Raw genomic sequence first — 7,254 nt, forward strand, 5'->3', positions numbered from 1 at the left:
GGGGGGGCGCGCCGCGGTGACAGCCGGGCGGTCGCGGGGCCGCAGAGGCCGAACAATGCGCGCGGGGCCGGGCCGGGCCCCCCTCCCTGGGACAAAGCGCAGCGCGGGCCGGGAGCCGCGAGCCGGGAGCCGCGAGCGGGGGAGGGGGCGCAGGCCCGGCCACCGTGCCGCAGCCCCCCCAACCCCGCACAGGCCCCGATCGCGGCAGGGACAAAGGGCCCGAGACCCCCCTCCAGCCACGAGCTGGCCTTCTGGGGGCGGCCCCTCTGTCCTGTCCGGTCCCTGCGCCCCTCTGTCCGCCCGCCTCTGAGTCCCTCAGTCTCTCTCCTTGTCCCCTACCCTTGTCCTCTGTCCCTCCGTCTCCAAGACTGCCCGTCTCTCTGCCTGTCCCCCTTTCTCCTTGCCTCCCTGTCCCCGGCTCTCCAGCCTGTCTTTGTCCCCCACCTCTGTCCCTTGGTCTCTGTCCCTTTTCACTGGGTGCCTCTGTCCGTCCCCCAGCACCCTCTCCAGTCCCTTCTCTGTGCCCCTATATTTCTGCCTCGTCTCTCTGTCCCCTCTGCTTCTCTGGCCCCCATCTGTCCCATCCCTTGTCCCCTCTCTCTCTGTCATTCCTGGTTCTCCAGCCCTCCCTGTCATCTGTCTCCCCATTCCCCACTCCCTCCTGTCTGTCTGTCCCACTGTGTCCCTGACCCCTGTCTCTCTGCCTCCCCTATCTACTGTCACATCCTCCATCCTGGGCCCCCATCCCCAGCCTTCATTTCTGCATCTCTCTGTCCCTCTGTGCCCCTGGAGAGGAACTGAGTCAGGCAGGGCATCCTGAAGGGCCCTGGAGGGAAATGTGTGCGCGCGTGTGTGTGTGTGTGTGTGTGTGTGTGTGTGTGTGTGTGTGTGAAGAAGTGTGTGGGGAACCTTGGCATGTGGGCACACACGTGGATCCAACAGATGCCTTCCAAACGCTGCCCCTCCCCACCCATTCACACACCCAGGCCACTATCTACAGAGAAGCCCCCTCCAGGACATCCAGGGAGCCCTCCACGTACCCTTATCACACACTGTGAAAAGCTGGAGTCCTCCGAGACAGGGTGACCCTGAGACCCAGGACAAGGTCAGGAAATGTCACCCCCACACTCAGACTTTCACATTGTGTGTGCCTGGTACCTGCCACCGGTCACCCCCTCCCCAGTGGGAAAAGCCACTCGGGGTCGGGGGGAACGGATAACGCGGAGGTAGCTGAGCCGGAGTGGGAGGGCTGGATGTCCTGTAGAAATCTGGGAGCTGTGACCAGATGGCACAGGGTTGGGAGCCTGCCTGGGTTTAAATTCTGGCTCGTGCCGTTTGCCAGCGTAGCCAATGGCAAGCACCCTTCTCTCTCGGGGCCTCAGTTTCTCTTTCTGTAAAGTGAGGGTGTTGAACTCGGGGACCTGATAGGAAAGGAACTCCAGCTTGGACACCCGAAGGGGTTTCTGGCCAGCTGGGCGCAGTGACACCTTCCCCACCCCAGAGCTGAGCCAAAGTGTGCTTGCCCTCTCCTCAGGGCAGAGTTGTGGGCTGAGAAAGGGCCTGTCACCCTCCACCTGGCTGTCTTCTGTAGGCTTCTGTCATGGCTTCAGAACTTTCACCCTCACGTCCTTCCGTTGTGGCAGACAAGCCACAGTTTCCCAGATGAGCACTTTAGTACTTAAGCTACGTCTCCATCCACTTTTGCTTCTCTTTCTTTCTTTGTTAGGCCAGCTCATAGACTCCTAGAACCAATAAATCCAGTGAACAGAGAACCTGAGGGTGTTTTAGAACCACTGGCTTCCAGAAGCTCAAAGTCTTTAGACTCTTGACACCTTTAAAATTCTAGAACCTCGCTGGCGTTTGCATTCTAGCCTCCTGACACCTTCAAAATTCTGAAACCTTTACCTCTCTGAGATCCCGAATCTTGACACCTCTGAGGTCTAGAATCATGGGAGTTTGGGTTCTCAGAATCAGAATACTGCCTAAGAGGACCAACTCCCCAGTTTGAGAATCTTTTCGCCAGCACTTCTGGGAAGGAGCTCTCCAGGCTTGTCCCTCCTGTGGTTTTAAAGTCTCTGCTTCCTGGTGCCTTAATCCCTTCTGTAAACTTTCTCTAGATGAAATGACGGGGGACTTTACCAGTTGGGAGAGAGCTAGGTGTCATGGGAAGCACTCTGGAACCCAGGCTCTCAGGTGTAGTTCTGGGTCGGCCCCTTCCCCATCCCCTTCTGAGCCTCACTTCCCCTTCTGTAAAGTGTGGGCTAGGCAGCTGAAGTATCTGATCCCAGGGGGCCCTCCCTGCTTTCCTTTTCATTGGCTATTTCTGAATGGCTTTGGCCACCGGATTCTTGGAGGTGTCCATGGTCCGCACCTTCCCCTCTTTGTCACTCCCCTTCCTCTCTCACCTTGCCCAGCCGGCAGGAGTGGGGACAGGAGCTGGGGTTCATTTACACCCTTTCAAAAATGTATTCTCTTCTCCCTGGCTCCCTCATCTACCAGGAATATCAGAAAAGGATGATGAGATGTATGCCAACAGAAAGAAGGGTCCAGGGTGGGCGGGCCAGAGGGATTGAGAGAGGGATGGGTTGCCTGCCCAGAGATGCAGGCAGGCAGAAACAGACCCCACAGGCCAGGCACTGGATGGCCCAGAAGGGAGCACGGGAAACAGACCTCCAGATCCAAAGAAAAGATGAAGAGGCTATTAAGAGTGGGGCGGGGGGGCCCTGATGGAGGGAGAGTTTGTTAATCCCGAATAATGTTTCCCTCCCCAGGGACTGACTCTTCCCTGCCCCCTAACGTTTGGGCCGGCCACTCTGAGAAGCAGGGTTCTGCCTCTGGCCCCCACCCACCCATGAGCCGGATGCCTGCGTCCCCAGAGCAGGGGGTCAGGTTCCGCGAGGGATTCCAAGACCTTAGACGCAGCAGGGCTGGGGCCTGGGGTGGGTTAATGTCGTGCGAGCCTGGCCTGTCCCCATCTCGGGGAACACAAAGGCAGCTTTCTCTCCCTGGGTGGGGTGGGGGTGGGGGGCCTGTGGCACCACGACCCGAGCACCCGCTGGTTCCCGCCTGTGCGGACCCCAGGCCCCTAGGTCCTCTAGGAACCAGGCACGGAGGCGCCTCAGCAGACACCCAGTGGGGCAAGAGGGCAGCGGCAGAGCCCGGGTTCTTCTGGAAGGGGGTGAATATAGAGGGCGCTGGGGGTGGAAGAGAAGACAGCGAGGGCTCAGGGCACCCTTCCCGGAGCAGGAATTCTTCCCCTGACCCCACACCCAGGGGGAACCTCCGGAGGACTCCCCCACCCCCTGACTGGGCTCAAGGCCCGGAATCCAGGGAGTTTTGAATATCCCAGGAACGTGGGGGCCACAGGGGGAACTTTGTATACGAGGCTGCTGACTCACTCTGACGCCCCCACCTGATGCTTGCCTCGCAGACGGGAGGGGGACAAGAGAGCTGGGGAGACAGGGCTGTGGTTCTGGGGGGCTGACGGCTGTGGCCCTGGAGCCAAAAGTTCCCAGGAGATCCTGGAGCCGGGGGCCTAGAGTCCTGGGTCTGAGGGAGCAGAAGTCTAGGGGGTTCCGTGTTAGGGCGAGGAGGGGCTGGGGTCTTGGACTCTGGGTCTGAGGGAGGAGGGGGCTGGGGGGCTTGAACTCCTGGGTCCAGAGGGAGAAGAGCACCGGGATCCAGACTCCTGGGTCTTGGCGGAGGGTGGGGTGCAGGTGCAGACTCCTGAGTCCTGAGAGAGGAAGTCCTGGGCGGGGGTCCCACTCCAGGTTTCTGAGGGAGGAGGGGCTGGGACCCTGATGCCTAGGTCCTGCGAATACAGGCGCCTTCACAAGGCTGAGCTGGGGAAGAATTGATGCTTTGTGTGAGGATGTTCGGACTCCGCCATTGATGGGGGGCTGGGGGGGGTTCAGTCAGGACGCAGGGATGTACCACCTCCCTAGGGGAGGATGGGGGGAGAGGAGACAGGATGCATGAGCCCCCTGGGGCGAGGATGTGGAGGGGGAGGCTGTGACCTTCCCGGAACTGTGACCTTGAGACTCCCTCGGGTATTCGCTGACTCAGGACCCAGGAAGTGCTCCCCCCCACTCCCTTTAGTCTCCGTGGAAACATCCACCAGCTGTGTAGTCTGGACCCCTGGTTCCTGAAGGAAGAGGAGGGTGAGGGCCCAGAATCCTCAAATCCAGGAGGATTTGAGGAGGGAGAAGGCTGGGGGCTTGCGACTTCTGGATTTGGGAGATGCTGAGAACCCAGATTCCTGATCCTGATGGAGAAGTAAGCTAGGAACTGGGACTCCTGGATCCTGGGAGAGGAGGCAGTTGGGGGGCTGCATTCCTGGGTCTAAAGGAGGAGAGTGTTGGATTCTGGGTCTCTACACATCACCTGCTCAGCCACTCTTTCCCAAACCCTCCCTAGTCCCTTTTTTCCAGGCAGTTTAAAGGGCCAGTGCCCCAGTCACCAAAGCTCAACCCCTCGCTGACCAGAAAGTCCTGCCTCACCACCCCCCAACCCCGAAACAAAAGCTCCTGGGACATTAATATTCCAGGCACAGACACTGTTGGTTACTGACTCCTCAGGAGGGGGAGGGAATAAAACAAAAGCCCCCCACCCTTACCCCATGTGCTCCCTCAAGTAGGGAGCAGGGGATATGTTTGGGGGTGGTGCAGACCCAGAGGTCCTGAGGGCACCCTAGAGATGCTGAGTTTTTGCCACTGACTGGCCTGGGGCCCCTGAGCCTCATTCTCCGCATCTGTAAAATGGGGGGCTAGCCCTTGGGCTAGTCCTGAGGACCAGGATCCATGGATAGCCTTCAAGATGTTTTTTTAAAAAGTGCCCGGATGTGCAAACAAGCCAGTTCAGTTTTCACAGGAATAAGCATGTTTCTGGAGGTTGTAATAACAGCAGTGCAGAGGGCTCCCTGAGCCTCAGGTTCTGGGCTGATTCTTGTGAATCAGGCCCTGGCATCATCCCCACTTTACAGACGGGGCATCTGAGGCTCAGGAAGATTAAGCCATTTGTCCCAGGGCACACAGATGGCAAGTGGTCCAGCTGGGATCAACCCAAGTGTTTAACATGAGAATAATGCCATGTCACAAAGTTGTCGTGAGGCTGAAATGCCTAGCACGTGCGATTCAGGCATCTGTCTCCCCAGATGTTTATCAAGGGTCAAGCACACATCCACGCACCAGGGTGCAGCAACAAACCCGAGAGATTACAATCCTGCCTTCATGGGGTGTATATTCTAGTAATGGGGGACGGACAACCAACAGTGGTGATGAAACAGAAAGAGTTCTGGGGAATTCCCTGGTGGTCCAGTGGCGAATGGTGGTCCATGCTCCTAATGCAGGAGGTCTGGGTCTGATCCCTGGTCCAAGTGAAGGTCCCACATGCCTCGGGGCAACTAAGCCCATGAGCTGTGACTACCGAGCCTGCGCGCTTTAGAGCCTGTGATCCACCACAGGGAAAACCCACACACCGCAACTATCCAGCTGATGTGTTAAGACTGGCCTTGCGGGGAGGCAGGTGTGGAAGTAGGGAGACTCACGAGTAGCTCTTGAAGGTGCAGGTCAGAGATAGTGCCACTGGATGATGTGGCAAAGGAGAACAGGTTTGGGATGTATTTTACAAGCAGAATGGATAGATCTTGCTGATGGAGTGAGTGTTAGAGGTGAGGGAAAGGGTGAAAACATGGATGATGTTTAGGTGTTTTGGCCTGAGCAACCAGGTTGTGATAGTTACTGAGACTGAGAAAACATGGGAAGGAGAATGTTTGGTGCCAGGATGGGACATATTAAGACTGCTATTCAGTAAAGTGCTAGATAAACCCCTAGTTCAGTTAAGTTCAGTTCAGTCGCTCAGTCGCGTCCAACTCTTTGCGACCCCATGAATCACAGCACGCCAGGCCTCCCTGTCCATCACCAACTCCCGGAGTTCATTCAAACTCAGGTCCATTGAGTCGGTGATGCCATCCAGCCATCTCATCCTCTGTCATCCCCTTCTCGAGATAACTCTAAGAGGGGCTTAAATTGACAAAATATTGTATTCAAAGATAAAAGAAGCCAGAAGTTGGTATCCAAGGCTTTTATGACAATTCCACATCATCACCAGAGACCCAGGCATCTTCCAGGTCTCAGTTCCCGAACTCTATCACATCCTAGTTTCAGGCAGCACAAAGGTGACCAGGTGGAAAAAGGACTTGTCCCCTTTCTTTAAGAAGTCCCCTTCGACTTCCATGGTGATCCAGTGGCTGAGACTCCGTGCTCCTGATGCAGGGAGCCTGGGTTTGATCCCTGGTCAGGGAGCTAGATCCCACATGCCACAACTAAGAGTTGACATGCTGCAGCTAAGACTTGGCATAGCAAAATTTAAAAACAGAAGTCCCCTCAAACGATCACATGACACTTTTCCTGATATCTAGTCAGACAAAACTTTATCACGTGGCCTCACTTAGCTGCAAGGGAGTCTGGGAAATTTCTCTTTCTGCTGGATGTAGGGCAACCGTAAGGGCTACCCGGGTGGCTCAGTAGTAAAGAATCCCCCAGCCAGTGCAGGAGACACAGGAGATGTGGGTTCGATCCCTGGGTCAGGAATATCACCTGGAGGAGGAAATGGCAACCCACCCCAGTATTTCTAGTCTGGAAAATTCCATGGACTGAGGAGCCTGGTGGGCTGGACAGTCCATGGTGTGGGGTCGCAAGGAGTCGAACATGACTTAGCTGATGAGCACAGCACAGGGCAACCATAAAATACAATCAGGATTCTTTTATTAAAGAGAAAGAGAAGAGTGTATACTGACTAGGAAGCTAGCTGTCTCTGCTTCCCCACCACCCCCCCGCCCTCCTGAATTTTCCATCCTTCAGCCCCCAAATCAGGTTACCTATCCCTCTTACAGGGACTGAAACACTTCTCATGGGATTTTACAGTGATTTATATCTACCTCCCCATAAATCTTGAAGGCCTTCCAGGACAGGGACCTCATCTGACTCATCGCTGGGCACCCAGCCCCTGAAAACCTCCCTGAAGCACAAATAAATGAATGAGACAGAATGTAAGAGATAGGAAAAAATAGTTATCCAGAATTTAAAGGTGAATAACCAGGGACTTCCCTGGTGGTCTGGTGATTAAGACTCCCTGTGCAGGGGGTATGAGTTTGATCCCTGGTCAAGGAACTAAGATCCCATGTGCTACAAGGCATGGCCAAAAAAAAAAAAGTGAATAATAAAATCTGATCATGGATCTTTCCTGCTTCAGTTC

Source organism: Oryx dammah, unplaced genomic scaffold, assembly GCF_014754425.2.
Source record: "Oryx dammah isolate SB20612 unplaced genomic scaffold, SCBI_Odam_1.1 HiC_scaffold_13, whole genome shotgun sequence".
Taxonomy (NCBI): domain Eukaryota; kingdom Metazoa; phylum Chordata; class Mammalia; order Artiodactyla; family Bovidae; genus Oryx; species Oryx dammah.